Source organism: Anser anser, assembly GCF_964211835.1.
Source record: "Anser anser genome assembly, chromosome: 1".
NCBI lineage: Eukaryota > Metazoa > Chordata > Aves > Anseriformes > Anatidae > Anser > Anser anser.
This window is the reverse complement of record NC_139720.1, coordinates 174592299-174609448: the sequence shown is the minus strand read 5'-3', so window position 1 is coordinate 174609448 and position 17150 is coordinate 174592299.

Here is a 17150-nt window from a genome sequence, read left to right as displayed (position 1 = left end):
ATCTTCTGTATGATTTAGAATTTAAAATGAAAAATATTTGATCTCATTTTGTTATAACACAAATTACAGTGTGATGTAAGTGGACATCCTATATTCACCTGATCAAATATGACTTGAGTATAGCTCCAATGACTTCAGTAGAATTTCATTTTTTTTAATGGAAAAAAGCATTAATTTTAAATGTGATTTTTGTTTGTTTGTTTGTTTTGTCTTATCAACAACATATACGTTATCATATTTAGACGATGAGGACAAGAAGTGTATTTTTCCCCTTGTTAATACAAAACATACTTATTTTTATATCATGCAATTATATTCAAAGGAATTTCACCATTATTGATAGTATTTTAATGTCATGAAGAATTGTATTGGAAAGGGCAAGGGCAAGGGCAAGGGCAAGGGCAAGGGCAAGGGCAAGGGCAAGGGCAAGGGCAAGGCAAGGGCAGAGCAGGCAAGGCGGGAAGGGAAGGGAAGGGAAGGGAAGGGAAGGGAAGGGAAGGGAAGGGAAGGGAAGGGAAGGGAAGGGAAGGGAAGGGAAGGGAAGGGAAGGGAAGGGAAGGGAAGGGAAGGGAAGGGAAGGGAAGGGAAGGGAAGGGAAGGGAAGGGAAGGGAAGGGAAGGGAAGGGAAGGGAAGGGAAGGGAAGGGAAGGGAAGGGAAGGGAAGGGAAGGGAAGGGAAGGGAAGGGAAGGGAAGGGAAGGGAAGGGAAGGGAAGGGAAGGGAAGGGAAGGGAAGGGAAGGGAAGGGAAGGGAAGGGAAGGGAAGGGAAGGGAAGGGAAGGGAAGGGAAGGGAAGGGAAGGGAAGGGAAGGGAAGGGAAGGGAAATTTTTTTTTTGGTAAGTATTATCATTGTTATTTCATTCTTGAAAAACCTTTTTATTTTTCAACATATCAAACGGAAACAGAAGTTGTTTTACATGCAGTGAAAGTAATACAGTAGAAGAAAATAATGTGATGTTGTTAATATTTTACATGGATCATTGTGGAAAAGCACAACACCACTTCTACTGGGCAAAGCATCTTTATTTATGAAAGAGGATAATACATCAGATAGAAATATTTCTGTCAACCTCACAGCCACTTTCTATCTGCTTAAATGAAAGCTTTCCTTTGTATTACTCCTCCCTATAATATAATACTCTCATTGCTCACATCTCTGTACGCAGCACGTTAATTCTGCAGACATTAATCCATTTCATAAACCACCGCTATCTCTGCTATGCCTAGCTGTTTGACTTTGCTTGCTGTCTAGTTTCTTCCCTCTGAACTAATTCTGCTTCTGTTATTTCTTCTGTATTTCTCTGGCCTTTCTGCTTTCTTCTTTTCCTGATATAGAGAATGTTAGGTCAATGCTGCAAGCAATTTTAGATTCAATTTTTGAAACCTCAGACCCCACATTCCCAAATTGGTATAACAATTACCTCAAGTCAGTAGTATGTATCAAACTGTGTAGCTTCCTCCCTACTTTTTTCAGTGCCTACTGTCAGGCAAATATCTAATGCTTGCTTTTTTCCCCTGTCAATAACTGGAGGCAGGCAGAGTCAAGACCTATTGCACTTTTTTGTTTTGTGTATTAGCACTGATCTTTAAACTCATATATTGTGTAGGTTTTAGGTAGCTACAGATCTACCAGATGTTGACTGTTTCCTCTTTTTGATCACATCAAGGCTGACAGAAGCTCTGTGTGCACAGCTTCTGGATGGCATCAAGCTCTAAGAAGCAGTGCTCCTCTGTATGACATGTCATGGTATTTGAACTCTAGCAGAAATACAAAAATAACCCTGTATACTCTCCAAATTCTGACAGAGATTCCCAGCAAAACTGAATATGATCTAGTATGGAAGTAGCTAGAGTAGGCGGTCTGTTTTCAGACTGTCTTGGGGATCTGTGAATGTACACATCGAAATAACCCTGACTGGGAACATTAGGGAAAATCTGGGAATAGGATAGGCTTTTCACAATGTATTAGAGAAATATTGCATGGAATACCCACTATCTCCTGCCTCAAACTATGAGGAGCTTTTGGAAAGACACATTTGCTCTACATTAGGACAGCCTGGTTTAACTGTGCACTATTATTCTGCTTCTGCTACCAATGGAGGTAATACAAACTGACTTGCAGAACTGACCACAGGTCACTTTTTGCTGCATTCAGCTACACCCATGCCTATACTGTATGTACTGTTACACTGACAACCTGTCTTGTGCTTTCATGACAACTCCTCCTCCTAATAGAAGTTTTCTTTTTGTTTTGTTTTGTTTTTGTCTGAAACCAAAACCTATTTAGTCTATTACTAATATTAATCTAATAAATCTGTGAAACAATTTGAACTGAAAGAGAACCTAGTATGAACTTCACTTCCCCAAACTCATACCGTCATTTATTATTACATTATTTACTTATGTGTATAGCTATAGGCCACACCAGTATCTTGAGTAAATATATACTTATATTTTTAAAGGAGATTTTTTTTTCATAAGCTTCTATTGGAAATGTTTTGTGACTCAGTCTTCCCCTGTTAGGTGTCAGTTTCCAGTCTCCAAAACTCAATGATAGATACATAAGTACAGAAATAAGTTTCTAAAATATGTGGATGGAATCTCCCTATCCTAACTCATATAACTTTCTCTAAAAACTATAGGGGAAAATTAGGTACTTATTTTAGGAGAACAAGTTCATTGCACATCTGGAATTAAGATGCAAATTAGAAACCTAAATTAATCAGAGTAAATACTACAGTAGGACTCATATTAAACTATCTTAAGTAATGTCCCAAAGTTATGTCTATGCAGAAGCAATCTTTTTAGAGATCTCCTCAAGGTTAAATTGCTCATATTTATATCCTGCATAGCCACACTCATAAAAATAATTGCCATTTGGCTAACCTGTGCAGCTTGTCACACACGTACTTTCCTGAAAGAGAGCTAAAATGTCAAAAGGTGCATGAAATTTGCAGTTATGATAAGAGCGTATAATTTCAAGTGCAGTTGATCAGCTAGATTCTATGGAAGGAACATCCATTTAGTCCAATCAATTTTTTGCATTTATCTCTTTACAGAGCTAACTTGAAATAAATAAAAATATTGAAACTATTATTTTTCTACTTTGTGCTGCTGTTTCACTTAAATTAGCTAGCTTCCCTGAAACTAGGTAGTTCAGACAGCATCTTAAACTATACGGTATTTTTTATGCGTCCAATTTTGGATATAATTTCAACATGGAAATTATGTGGACACCAGAAGAGAGGTTGGGTGACAGAGAGAGACTACAGAAATGCAGCTCACCATTGTAAGGAGAAAATTTGTGTGCCCAAAGCTCAATTAGAGTTGAAGCTAGCCAGTACTGTGGGAGACATCGAAAAGGGCTTTTAAAAGTATGTTAACAGCAAAAGGTAACATCAGTCTGTTATTTCATGAGGTTGAGGTCATGATTGACTCGCCGAGGCGATCAGCTCCAGGGCAGACGCGTTCTGCAGCGGAGTGGGGGATCTAGGCGGGCAGGGCTTTTTTTCCAGCATTGAGGCCACTCGAGGCAGCTGCGGGAGCCACCAGGAACCGGCAGCCCTCGCGAGGAAGGCTGACGAGGTGTAGGCGAAGCCAGCAACGCCCCTCTACCCTGACATTCAAAAGCAGCCCCTAGGGAGCGCAAGCAACCAGGAGCGCCGTGAACAGGACAGGCAAACAGCGCGTGGCGCATCAGAAAGGCGGGGTGCCGCAGTTTGCGCAGCAGTTCGCTCGGGCAGGGCGCACTCAGGCAAGGCAGAGCATTCCGCCCCACCCATAAGAACAACTCATCTAATGGCTGTCTACCACTAGCTAGGCTGCAATGGTTTACACTAGGCAGAGAGCTCTCTCTAGAAAGTCTGTAACCACCCAGACTGACCGCCTGCTCAACAATGCGGCAGTTCAGGTCTCTGGATGCAGGGACTGCCTGAGCCTGTTGCTGTCATCTGAGGGAGGCAGAGATACTGTGTGTGTGAGGTGTGAGCAGGTGGATGACCTGGTCCGCCTGGTGGCAGAGCTCAAGGAGGAGGTGGAGAGGTTGAGGGCCATCAGGGAGTGTGAGCGGGAGATAGACTGGTGGAGCGACTCCCTGCAAGGCCTGAAGGAGAAGTACTGGGGTGAGACACCCCAAATCGGGGTGGACCCCCTGCCCTGTCACTGTCGGGCAGAGGGAGGGGACCTAGGAGTTGAAGAGGAATGGAGACAGGTCCCTGCTCGACCTCGCAGGCAACGCCCCCCCCTACCGGCCCCACCTTCCCAGGTGCCCTTACGTAACAGATTTGAGGCCCTGGAGCTTGAGAGACCGGTGGGTGAGGACGAGGTAGAAAGTCTACCCAGGAGGATGCCTAGGGTGAGGAAGCCGACTCCACGCCTCAAGACTGCCTCCACTAAGAAAGACAGAAGGGTAATCGTTGTAGGCGACTCCCTTCTCAGGGGGACAGAGGGCCCTATTTGTCGACCTGACCCTACCCATAGGGAAGTCTGCTGCCTCCCTGGGGCCAGGGTCAGGGATGTTGCCAGAAAGCTTCCCAACCTGGTTCGCCCCTCTGATTACTATCCTCTTTTGATAGTCCAGGCTGGCAGTGATAATATTGAAGAGAGAAGCCTGAAGGCTATCAAACGGGACTTTAGGGGACTGGGACGGTTAGTGGATGGAGTGGGAGTACAGGTGGTGTTTTCGTCCATCCCTACAGTGGCAGGGAGGGGTACAGAGAGGACATGGAAAGCCCACCTGATAAACACGTGGCTCAGAGGCTGGTGCCAACACAGAAATTTTGCTTTTTTTGACCATGGCGCGCTTTACTCTGCACCCGGCCTGATGGCCACAGACGGGTCCCACCTGACTCTAAGGGGAAAACAGATCCTAGCCCAGGAGCTAGCAGGGCTCGTTGAGAGGGCTTTAAACTAGGTAAGAAGGGGGATGGGGCTGAAATAAGGCTTGTTGGAGCTGTGCCGGGGGGAACAATGGCAAGGCCGGGGAAGAAGGCAATGGCCCGACTGAAGTGCATCTACACTAATGCACGCAGCATGGGTAACAAACAAGAGGAACTGGAAGCCATCGTGCAGCAGGCAGGCTATGACTTGGTTGCCATCACGGAAACGTGGTGGGACCACTCTCATGACTGGAGTGCTGCAATGTCTGGCTACAGGCTCTTCAGAAGGGACAGGCAGCACAGAAGAGGTGGTGGTGTGGCTCTCTATATTAGAGAGTGTTTTGATGTTGTGGAACTTGAGGCTGGGACTGATAAGGTTGAGTCTCTGTGGGTTAGGATCAGTGGGAAGGCCAACAAGGCAAGCATCCTGGTGGGGGTCTGTTATAGACCACCGAACCAGGATGAGGAGACGGATGAAGAGTTCTACAGGCAGCTGGCAGAAGTTGCAAAATCATCAGCAGTTGTTCTCGTGGGGGACTTCAACTTCCCAGACATATCCTGGAAGCACAACACAGCCCAGAGAAAGCAGTCTAGGAGGTTTCTGGAGAGCGTGGAAGATAGCTTCCTGACGCAGCTGGTTAGAGAGCCTACCAGGGGAGGTGCCCCGCTAGACCTTCAGTTCACAAACAGTGACGGACTGGTGGGAGATGTGGTGGTCGGGAGCTGTCTTGGGCAGAGTGACCACGAAATGGTAGAGTTCTCTATACTTGGCGAGGCCAGGAAGGGGACCAGTAAAACCGCTGTCTTGGACTTCTGGAGGGCTGACTTTGAGCTGTTCAGGACACTGGTTGGCAGAGTCCCTTGGGAGGTGGTTCTGAAGGGCAGAGGAGTCCAGGAAGGCTGGGCACTCTTCAAGAAGGAAATCTTAATGGCTCAGGAGCAGTCTGTCCCCACGTGCCCAAAGACGAGCCGGCGTGGAAGAAGACCGGCCTGGCTGAACAGAGAGTTGTGGCTTGAGCTTAGGAGAAAAAAGAGGGTTTATAATCTTTGGAGAAGAGGGCGGGCTACTCAAGAGGACTATAAGGATGTTGGGAGGCTGTGCAGGGATAAAATTAGAAAGGCCAAAGCTCATCTGGAGCTCAATCTGGCTACTGCTGTTAAAGATAACAGAAAATGTTTTTATAAATACATCAACACAAAAAGGAGGACTAAGGAGAATCTCCATCTTTTACTGGATGTGGGAGGAAACTTAGTTACAAAAGATGAGGAAATGGCTGAGGTGCTTAATGCCTTCTTTGCCTCAGTCTTTAGCGGCCAAACCAGTTGTTCCCTGGATACCCAGTACCCTGAGCTGGTGAAAGGGGATGGGGTGCAAAATGTGGCCCTCGCTATCCACAAGGAAATGGTTGGTGACCTACTACAGCACTTGGATGTACGCAAGTCGATGGGGCCGGATGGGATCCACCTGAGGGTACTGAGAGAACTGGCGGAGGAGCTGGCCAAGCCGCTTTCCATCATTTATCAGCAGTCCTGGCTATCAGGGGAGGTCCCAGTCGACTGGTGGCTAGCAAACGTGACGCCCATCTACAAGAAGGGCCGGAGGGTGGACCTGGGGAACTATAGGCCTGTTAGTTTGACCTCAGTGCCAGGGAAGCTCATGGAGCAGATTATCTTGAGTGTCATCACGCGGCACTTGCAGGGCAACCAGGCGATCAGGCCCAGTCAGCATGGGTTTATGAAAGGCAGGTCCTGCTTGATGAACCTGATCTCCTTCTATGACCAAGTGACACGCTTAGTGGATGAAGGAAAGGCTGTGGATGTGGTCTACCTTGGTTTCAGTAAGGCTTTTGACACCGTCTCCCACAACATTCTCCTCAAGAAACTGGCTGCTCATGACTTGGACTGGCGTACGCTTCGTTGGGTTAGAAACTGGCTGGGTAGCCGGGCCCAAAGAGTTGTGGTGAACGGAGTCAAATCCAGTTGGAGGCCGGTCACTAGTGGAGTCCACCAGGGCTCAGTGCTGGGGCCGGTCCTCTTTAATATCTTTATCGATGACCTGGATGAGGGGATCGAGTGCACCCGCAGTAAGTTTGCAGATGACACCAAGTTAGGTGCGTGTGTCGATCTGCTCGAGGGAAGGAAGGCTCTGCAGGAGGATCTGGATAGGCTGGACCGATGGGCTGAGATCAACTGCATGAGGTTCAACAAGGCCAAGTGCCGGGTCCTGCACCTGGGGCACAACAACCCCAAGCAGCGCTACAGGCTGGGAGATGAGTGGTTGGAAAGCTGCCTGGCAGAGAAGGACCTGGGAGTATTGGCTTACAGTCAGCTGAATATGAGCCAGCAGTGTGCTCAGGTGGCCAAGAAGGCCAACAGCATCCTGGCTTGCATAAGAAGCAGTCTGGCCAGCAGGTCTAGGGAAGTGATTGTCCTCCTGTACTCGGCTCTGGTGAGGCCGCACCTCGAGTACTGTGTTCCCTTTTGGGCCCCTCGCTACAAGAAGGACATGGAGGTGCTCAAGAGAGTCCAGAGAAGGGCGATGAAGCTGGTGAGGGGTCTGGAGAACAAGTCTTACGAGGAGCGGCTGAGGGAGCTGGGATTGTTCAGCCTGGAGAAGAGGAGGCTCAGGGGAGACCTTATCGCTCTCTATAGGTACCTTAAAGGAGGCTGTAGCGAGGTGGGGTTTAGTCTATTCTCCCATGTGCCTGGTGACAGGATGAGAGGGAATGGGCTAAAGTTGCGCCAGGGGAGGTTTAGGTTGGATGTTAGGAAAAACTTCTTTACCAAAAGGGTTGTTAGGCATTGGAATGGGCTGCCCAGGGAAGTGGTTGAGTCACCATCCCTGGAGGACTTTAAAAGACATTTAGATTTAGAGCTTAGTGATATGGTTTAGTGGAGGACTTGTTAGTGTTAGGTCAGAGGTTGGACTCAGTGATCTTGGAGGTCTCTTCCAATCTAGACGATTCTGTGATTCTATGATTCTATGATTCTGTGATTCTGTGATTGCCTCTCAGATAGGGACGTAGACAAAGCAGAGATATTTAATGACTTCCTCACCTGTGTTCAACACCAATGATGATTTGTATGAACCAAAAATGAATTGTTTGCAGGAATGATAAACTCCCAGCCAACTCCAAACTTGTGTGGGATTTAATGCTCCAGCTGGATACACCTAAGTCTATAGGGCCTGATATGATTCATCTTAGGGTACTCACAGATCTGGCTGATGTCATTGTGAGAACTCTCACAATTATTTTTCAATGGTCTTGGGAATCTGGAGAGGTACCAGTTGACTGGAAGCTGGCAAATGTTGTGACAGTTTTCAGGATGGTAAGAAAGAAGACCTTGGTAATTACAGGCCTGTCAGTCTCTTTAGTGACTGGCTAAATTATGGAGAAAATTATTCTGGGGGATAGTCCTGTTTAACTAAACAAATTTTCATTTATGACAAGGTTACCCACGTAGCTGACCAAGAGAAGCCAGTAGATGTAATCATTTTGGATCTTAGCAAAGATTTCAATATTGCTTCTCACAGTATCTTTCTGGACAAAATATCCAGTATACAGCTAGACAAATGCAAAATATGATGGGTGAACAACTAGCTGATGGATCAGGCTCAAAGAGTTACAGAAAATGGGGTTACATGAGGCTGATGACCTCGTGATGACTAGTGGGGTTCCCCAGGGTTGCATTCTGTGGTCAGTTTTCTTCAATGTTTTTGTAAATGATCTGGATGCAGGCTTGGAATGCATAATAAGTTTGCAGATGATACTAAATTGGGAAGAGCTGTTGACTCTGTCCAAGGAGGTGAGGCCTTGCAGAAAGAGCTTGGAAAATTAGAGGTCTGGCCAATCACCAACTGCATGAAGTTCAACAAGAGCAAGTGTCAGATTCTGCACCTGGGATGGGGCAACCCTGGATATACATACAGACTGGGAGACAAGAGACTAGAGCGCAGCCTCACAGAAAGAGATCTGTGGGTTCTGACTGATGACAAGATGAGTATGAGTCATCAGTGTACCTTGGCAGCCAGGAGGTCTAACCGTATCCTGGTGTGCATCACATACGGCATTGCTAGTCGATCAAGGGAAGTGATTGTCCTGCTCTATACTGTGCTTGTGCAGTCTCATCTTGAGTACTGTGTGCACGTTTGGGTATTGTAATATAAGGACATAGAACTATTAGGGTGTCCAAAGGAGTGCAACAAAGATGGTAAAAGATCTGGAAGGGAAGGCATATGAGGAAGAGCTGAGATCTCTTGTTGTGTTCAGAGAAGAGACTGAGGGGAGACCTCATCTCAGACTACATATTCCTCTTGAGGGGAGTGGAGGGAGAGGCACTAATATCTAATATATCTAATGTATTAGATATTATATATCTAATATAAATTATCTAATGTTAAGATGTTGCCGCTCTGTAAGCCTCGATAAAGAAAATAATCTTTTAAGGAAAAATAGCATAACATAGAAGCATAATATATTCACTTGGAAGGAACATAAGATCACCACTTTCAGCTGCCTGACCACTTGGCTAATCAAAAGTTAAAGCATATTGAGAGCATTATCCAAATGACTCTTGAACACTAAAAGGCATGGGGTTTCTACCACCTCTCCTGGAGGTAGTTGACCAGTGTTTGACCACCCTCACGGTAAAGAATTTTTTCCTAATATTTAGTCTGAACCTCTATTGGTGCAGTTTTATGTCATTCTCATGCTTCCTGTCACTGGTATCAGGGAGAAGAGACTGGCACCTCCCTTTCTACTTCCCCTTCTCAGGAAGTTGTAGAGAGCAATGTAATTGCTTTCTTTTCTCTTAACAAGACAACCTATGTCCTCACCCTCTCCTCATAAGATATGCCTTCCATCCCTTTTACCAGCTTTGTTGCTGAATGCTTGTAAGGACCTTAACATCCTTTTTGTATTGTGGAGCCCAGAAGTGCACACAATACTCAAGGTGAGGCTGCACTAATGCTAAATATAGAGGGAGAGTCACATACGGGAGAATCACCTCTATGGTGAAAATCATTCTTCATTCATAAATTAGATTATTTATACCAACAATGAAAGCTTACAGATTATTCTCTGGTTCTTAAGCTGAGTCATGTTTTGTTTTAGCAGATGTCATGTTTTGTTGTGAATACTTTTGTACAGTTCAGTTACATATTTAAAGGAACATTATAATGGCTACCAGGTTTCTAAATTCAAATATGAATTACTTCCTTAAAGGAAACATATTTAGAAGAAATAATTTGAATATACAAAAATTAAACAGCTGTTTTATGCATGAGAAAAAAAATCCAGTTGCATATGATCTGGTTTTGAGCTTTCAATTTTTTGATTTCTTTCTTTCCCCCAGAATTGTCCCTTATATGCATTCAATCCTACATTACTTTTCAAGAGCCAGGTAAAAAGTTTCTAAACACTCTTTAGTTTTGTAAGGTGCCCCCGCGAAATCAATGTTCTCAAAGTAGGTCAAAACATTTTCAATATGCAAGTAAAGGAACAAAAATTATATAAAGGGAGTCTTACAAACCTCCTTCAGGTCAGATCCACCTGCTCCACCAGGGGCTCCTCCACAGGCTGCAGCGTGGAGATCTGCTCTGCCGTGGGACCCATGAGCTGCAGGGGGACAGCCTGCTCTAGCAGGGGCCTCTCCACAGGCCGCAAGGGAACTTCTGCTCCGGTGCCTGGAGAACCTCCTGCCCTCCTTCTGCACTGACCTCACTGTCTGTAAGACTCTTTCTCACTCCTCATTCTCCCAGCTGCTGTTGCACAGCATTTTTTTTTTACTATTTTTATTGTTTTTTCCTTTCCTAAATCTGCTCTCACAGATGCTCGGACAATGTTGTTTATTGGCTCTGCTCTGGGCAGTGGCGGGTCACTTTTGGAGCCAGCTGTAACTGGCCATGTCTACCATGGGGCAACTTCTGGACTCTTCTCACAGAGGTCACTCCTGCAGTCCCGATACCAAAACCTTGCCACACAAACCCAATACAGCTTGTCGGCAGCTTAAGCCCATTTTCTTTCCAGAAAAAATGCAGTATTTCACAGTTGTTTCATTTGTGAATATAAAATAAGACCTTTCCAAATGGTCCTAGATATTATGAAGTTGATTACCATTTAATGTTCTTAATTTTAATTATAGTATGCATAAAGCAGAGTTAATTATAATGCTGATTTTTATTATTATTATTTTAATAAAAACACACATATTTGGAGTCAAGAAGTTTTGGATATCCTTGACTAGAAATCCTAAACACTTAGCGCCAGAAGTTAAATTGCACATCGGTTTGATAACAGAGTGATTTTTTTGTTTTTTTGTTTCTAAATACAGATGAAGTACAATTGTGTCTGACTTAATGATCACTCAATTTTATCAGATGCAATTGCAGTAAATTCAAAAATCTATTGCTCCCCTGCAGAGAAGTACATATTTGTAGTTTTTGTTTGTTTGTTTGTGTTTTGTTTTATACAGGGAATACTTATCATTATTCCTCTTGCTGTAGTGCTAAATGTGAAAGAAACTGTCTTCGTGATAAATAGAAGGGGAAGGCATCCTGGTACAGGGTGCTTTTTATATAGTGATTTAGATCTGCCACATGAATATAGGAATCTGTCAGTCTAGTTCTCAGTATTATAGCTCTTAACCTGAGTTTGCCGTGTGATATTAAGTATGCTTTTGAGAACAACTAAATTATACATACTTTCTTAATTTCACAAGGTAACTAATCTGAATGATTGCTTTTATGTGAATAAATTTCAGCTAATGGAACAGCAGCAAAAGTGTTCTTTAAAATCCTTCTGAATAAGAATGGAAAGGGAAGGGGAAAAGGAAGGGGGAGGGGAACAGGGAGGGGGAGGGTGAGGAGGAGGGTGAGGAGGAGGGTGGAGGGGGAGCCGGAGGGGAGGGGGAGGGGGAGGGGGAGGGTGAAGGGGAAGGGGAAGGGGGAGAGGGAGAGGGAGAGGGAGAGGGAGAGGGAGAGGGAGAGGGAGAGGGAGAGGGAGAGGGGGAGGGGGAGGGGGAGGGGGAGGGGGAGGGGGAGGGGGAGGGGGGGGGAGGGGGAGGGGGAGGGGGGGGAGGGGGAGGGGGAGGGAAGGGAAGGGAAGGGGAGGGGAGGGGAGGGGAGGGGAGGGGAGGGGAGGGGAGGGGAGGGGAGGGGAGGGGAGGGGAGGGGAGGGGAGGGGAGGGGAGGGGAGGGGAGGGGAGGGGAGGGGAGGGGAGGGGAGGGGAGGGAAGGGAAGGGAAGGGAAGGGAAGGGAAGGGAAGGGAAGGGAAGGGAAGGGAAGGGAAGGGAAGGGAAGGGAAGGGAAGGGAAGGGAAGGGAAGGGAAGGGAAGGGAAGGGAAGGGAAGGGAAGGGAAGGGAAGGGAAGGGAAGGGAAGGGAAGGGAAGGGAAGGGAAGGGAAGGGAAGGGAAGGGAAGGGAAGGGAAGGGAAGGGAAGGGAAGGGAAGGGAAGGGAAGGGAAGGGAAGGGAAGGGAAGGGAAGGGAAGGGAAGGGAAGGGAAGGGAAGGGAAGGGAAGGGAAGGGAAGGGAAGGGAAGGGAAGGGAAGGGAAGGGAAGGGAAGGGAAGGGAAGGGAAGGGAAGGGAATAAACACAGTATGATTTGTGGAATTAGTCCTGTTAGTATTCTAATTCTTAAGATACTTAAGTGCAAAAAGTGAGGTAAAAGATAAGAGTAGGATTTAACTTGTTTTTTACTTGTGTAAGTATGTGGACTCAATGATCCTTATGGGTCCCTTGCAACTCAGGATATTCTATGATTCTGTAATTCGAAGAAATTGTATTCAATTCCTGTCTCTTTTTCATTCACAGAAGAAACTGAAAGACATACAGTAAAATTAAGGTTCTTCAGTTAAATGATATCTTCTAATAGTCAAGCAGTTGTTCTCTAATGCATCCAAGCAGTAATTTCAGATACATCTTTGTCATACCTATGATGCATAGCAATGAATATTATAATCATAAAAGTTTTATTAATTGTAAGTTCATTGTTTGAATCATAAGATTCTTACTGGCCTTTTATAACATAAAACATTCAGAAAATCCATATAATATTAATCATCTTCTAGTAATTATTTATTAAGACCAATTGCTTGAAAAAATGTTCTAAATAAATTAACCTTTAATCTGTCACAGACTAAGTGCTGTCACTGGGCACATAACATTGATTACATTCAGCCGTGTAACCTTAAATACTGAAGTCATGAAGAACAATCGTTCAGAATACTTAAATCAGTTATTGTTTTTTCCTGTTGCACATTATTCATAGGATCTTAAGCAGCACTTGGGAACCCATTGAAATCATAGAAAATGCTAGAGCATAAATGCATCTCTTCCTCCCCCTTCCCCCTTTTAAATGAAAAATCCAGATTTTTTTGTCATTTCCTTGTACTGAAAGTTTAACTCACTCAATTTGGTAGCAGAAACAGTAACACAAACCATTAATAAATAATAGCATCAGTCTCATTTGCTTTCTATTGCTAAATAAAGTAAATGTACATTGATTTGTAGCAGTAGGAGAAAAAAAAATCTGATCATCACCAACATTAACACCTTATTAGTAGACTCAGTGTGGTTTCTAAAGAAACAAGAATTGGGTATAAAGTGAGTGAAGCTAATTGACATATATAGAGAGTCTTTATCTAAATGATCAGGTCACTCCTGGTAAATAATTCATGCCTTTAAAAATCCTCCTCCAGAAATGGAAACTATTTGAAGAAAAGAAGACCTTCTGTGTTTAGGCCACAAAGAGTGACCAGGACTCAGGATCAATGTTCTGGCACATCTCCCTGGAATATTATGTCGTCCTGTGTATGTATCACACACGGGTAGTATCTTGCAAGGGCATCCAACTTGACTGGAAAGAAATTAAGAGAGGAAGTATGAGGTACCATATTCAGCTGGCAATTGACCAGTACCTCCAGGTCCTTTTCCACCAGGCAGCTTTCCAGCCACTCTTCCCCCGGTCTGTAAAATTGCATGGGGTTGTTGTGACTCAAGTGCAGGACCCGGCACTTAGTCTTGTTGAACCTCATACAGTTGGCCTCAGCCCATTGGTCCAGACTTTCCAGATCCCTCTGTAGAACCTTCCTACCCTCAAGCAGGTCAACACTTCTGCCTAACTTGGCATCATCTGCAATTTTAACAAGGGTGCACTCAATCCCCAGATCATTGATAAAGATATTGAAGAGGACTAGCTGAAGTACTGAGCCCTGCAGGAAACCACTCATGACTGAACTGCAATTAGATTTAACTTTATTTATCACAACACTTTGGGCCCAGCCACCAAGCCAGTTCTGTACCCAATTAAGCATATATCCATGTAAGCCTTGAGCGGCCATTTTCTTCAGGAGAAGGATGTGGGAAACAGTGTCAAAAGCTTTACTGAAGTCTGGGTAGACAACATCCACAGTCTTTCCCTCTACCATTAAGTGGTTCATCTTGTCATAGAAGGAGATCTCATTAGTCAAGCAGGACCTGCCTTTGATAAAACCTTGTTGACTGAGCCTGATCACCTGGTTGTTCTGTATGTGCCACATGATGGCATTCAAGACAACCTACGCCATAACTGTCCCCGGCACTGAAGTCAGACTGACAGGCCTGTAGTTTCCTGGATCTTCTTTCTTGTAGGTGTGTGTCACTTTTGCTAACCAGCAGTTGACTAGGACCTCCCCTGATAACCAGGACTGCTGATAAATGATGGAAAGCAGATTGGTGAGCACTTCTGCCAACTCCCTCAGTACTCTTGGGTGAACCCCATCTGTCCGCACAGACTTGTGTGCATCTAAGTGGTGTAACAGGTTACTAACCATTTGTTCTTGGACTATGCAGGCTTCAGTCTGCTCCCCATCCATATCTTCCAGTGCAGGGGGGGCTCAGTGTACCCAGAGAAAACTGGTCTTACTACTAAAGACTGATCAAAGAAGGCATTAAGTACCTCAGCCTTTTCCTCATCCTTCATCACTATGTTTCTCTCTACATCTAATAAATGATGGAAATTCTCCTTAGTCCTCCTTTTGTTGCTAATGTATTTATGGAAGCATTTTTTATTGTCTTTAACAACAGTAGCCAAATTAAGCTCCAGTTGGGCTTTGACCCTTCTAATTTTCTCCCTGCGTAGTTTCATGACATCTTTGTAATCCTTCTGAGTGGCCTGCCCCTTCTTCCAAAGGTCATAAAATCTCTTTCTCTTCCTTAGTTCTAGCCAAAACTCTCTGTTCAGGCTGGTCTTTTGGCACACAGAGATGGCCTGCTCCTGTGCCTTTAAGATTTCCTTCTCAAAGAGTGTCCAGCCTTTCTGGACTCCTTTGCCCTTCAGGACTGCCTCCCAAGGGACTCCTCCAACCAGTCTCCTAAACAGGCCAAAGTCAGGGTGGCAGTTCTGCTAATCCCCCTCTTTACCTTTCCAAGAATTGAAAATTCTATTAATTCGTGATCACTATGCCCAAGACGGCCTCCAGCCTTCACATCACCCACAAGTCCTTCTCTGTTGACAGCCAAAAGGTTCAGTGTGGCAGTGTCCTTTGTTGCCCTACTAACTAGCTCTGTCAGGAAATTATTTTCCACACACTCTAGAAACCTCCTAGACTGTTTTCTCTCTTCGTTATTGTATTTCCAGCAGACATATGGTAAGTTGAAGTTCCCCACGAGAACAAGGGCTAGCAATTGTGAGACTTCTCCCAGGTGCTTATAGAATATTTCATCTGCCTCTTCTTGCCTGTTGGGCAGTCTACACCAGACTCTCTTCATGACATCTACATTATTGGCCTTCTCCCCGATTCTTACCAATGAACAATCATCCCTGTCATTACCATTGTTCAGCCCTAGACAATCTAACATACAGGGCCACCCCACTGTATTTCCTTCCTAGCCTATCCCCTCTGAAAAGTTTGTAGCCATTTACTTCAGCACTCCAGATGTGTGAATCATCCCACAATGTTTCTGTGATAGCAACTATATCATAGTTTTCCTGCTTCACAATGGCTTCCAGCTCCCACTGTTTGTTACCCATGCTGTATTCATTGGTGTAGATGCCTTTCAGTTGAGTTAAGAGATCCTGTCACCTTTTTGGGTGCAGAAGCTCTAATTCCTATGTGATTATTCTCAGGCACTTCTGTGTTTTTAACCCATCAATATCCCTTTTGCCTTTGCTGTTGCATGGCTCTCCATTCCCTGCAACTGGAGAGACAGAGCAGAATGCTACTTGTGCTCCTGATCCCTTAACCTGTTTTACCAAGGCCCTGAAGTCTCTCTTGATTGTCCTTGGACTTGCTGGAACTTCATCACTGCCTACCTGAGAAATCAGTAATGGATAATAATCTGAGGGCTGCATCAGGGTGGGAAGCTTTCTCTTCATATCTCTAACCCAGGCCCCAGAGATGCAGCACACTTCCCTATGAAGTGGTGTGGTCTGCATATCGGGCCTTCTGTTCCCTTCAGAAGGGAGCCTCCTATGACAATGACCCATCTTTTTTTCTTTGCAAAAGCAGTTTTCATGCAGGGCACAGGCTTACTTAACCTCAGCAATACCTCCAAGCCAGATGAACCATTGCCCTCAATATTGTTCAGTTCAACTTGCAGGGCCTAATACCTATTACACAAGGATACCTGGGAAGGCGGGGTAGTCACTGAAGAGTCAAGCCTGCTGTGCCAGCTAGGATCCTGTTGCCATTGCCTCTTTCAATCACTGTGTTCAGCCAGGTAAAGAGAGCATATGGAATCTGCTATATCATGTGGCCTGTCTGCCTTTTGGGCCTGTCTCAGGGAAGGTAGGGAGTGGTTCCGGTAGTCTATCTCCACAATGGTGTTCAAATTAACAATGTCTTAGTGAGTGTATTAAAAATAAAGCATAGCTTTTAAAAATCTATATTCATAGTGATCGTCAATTTTTATACCTCAAAGCTCTCTAGAAAAGAAGTCAGGTATTTTAACTATGTTTTAAAGAGTAAAGAAGAAATAGACTGAGTACAGAAAGTGATGCAATCTCAAGAGATTAAAAAAATAAATAAATCTGTTTGATATAATAGATTATAAGAATATCTTTACTATTTGTGCTATGTTGATAGATAGACACATCTGAATCCTGTATGAATATTCCTATGTGTTTGTACTCAGGACTTTTGGGTTGGTTATTCTCTTGCTTGTTTGCTTGCTTCACTGTATACTTGTTCAGTGGTACCTGAACAGGGTCATCAAAATGCTTAGTTACTGGCTGTTGTTTATTTTTTTCGGAATGCCAAACTGCAATTTGAATAAACAATTCAGAATATTTC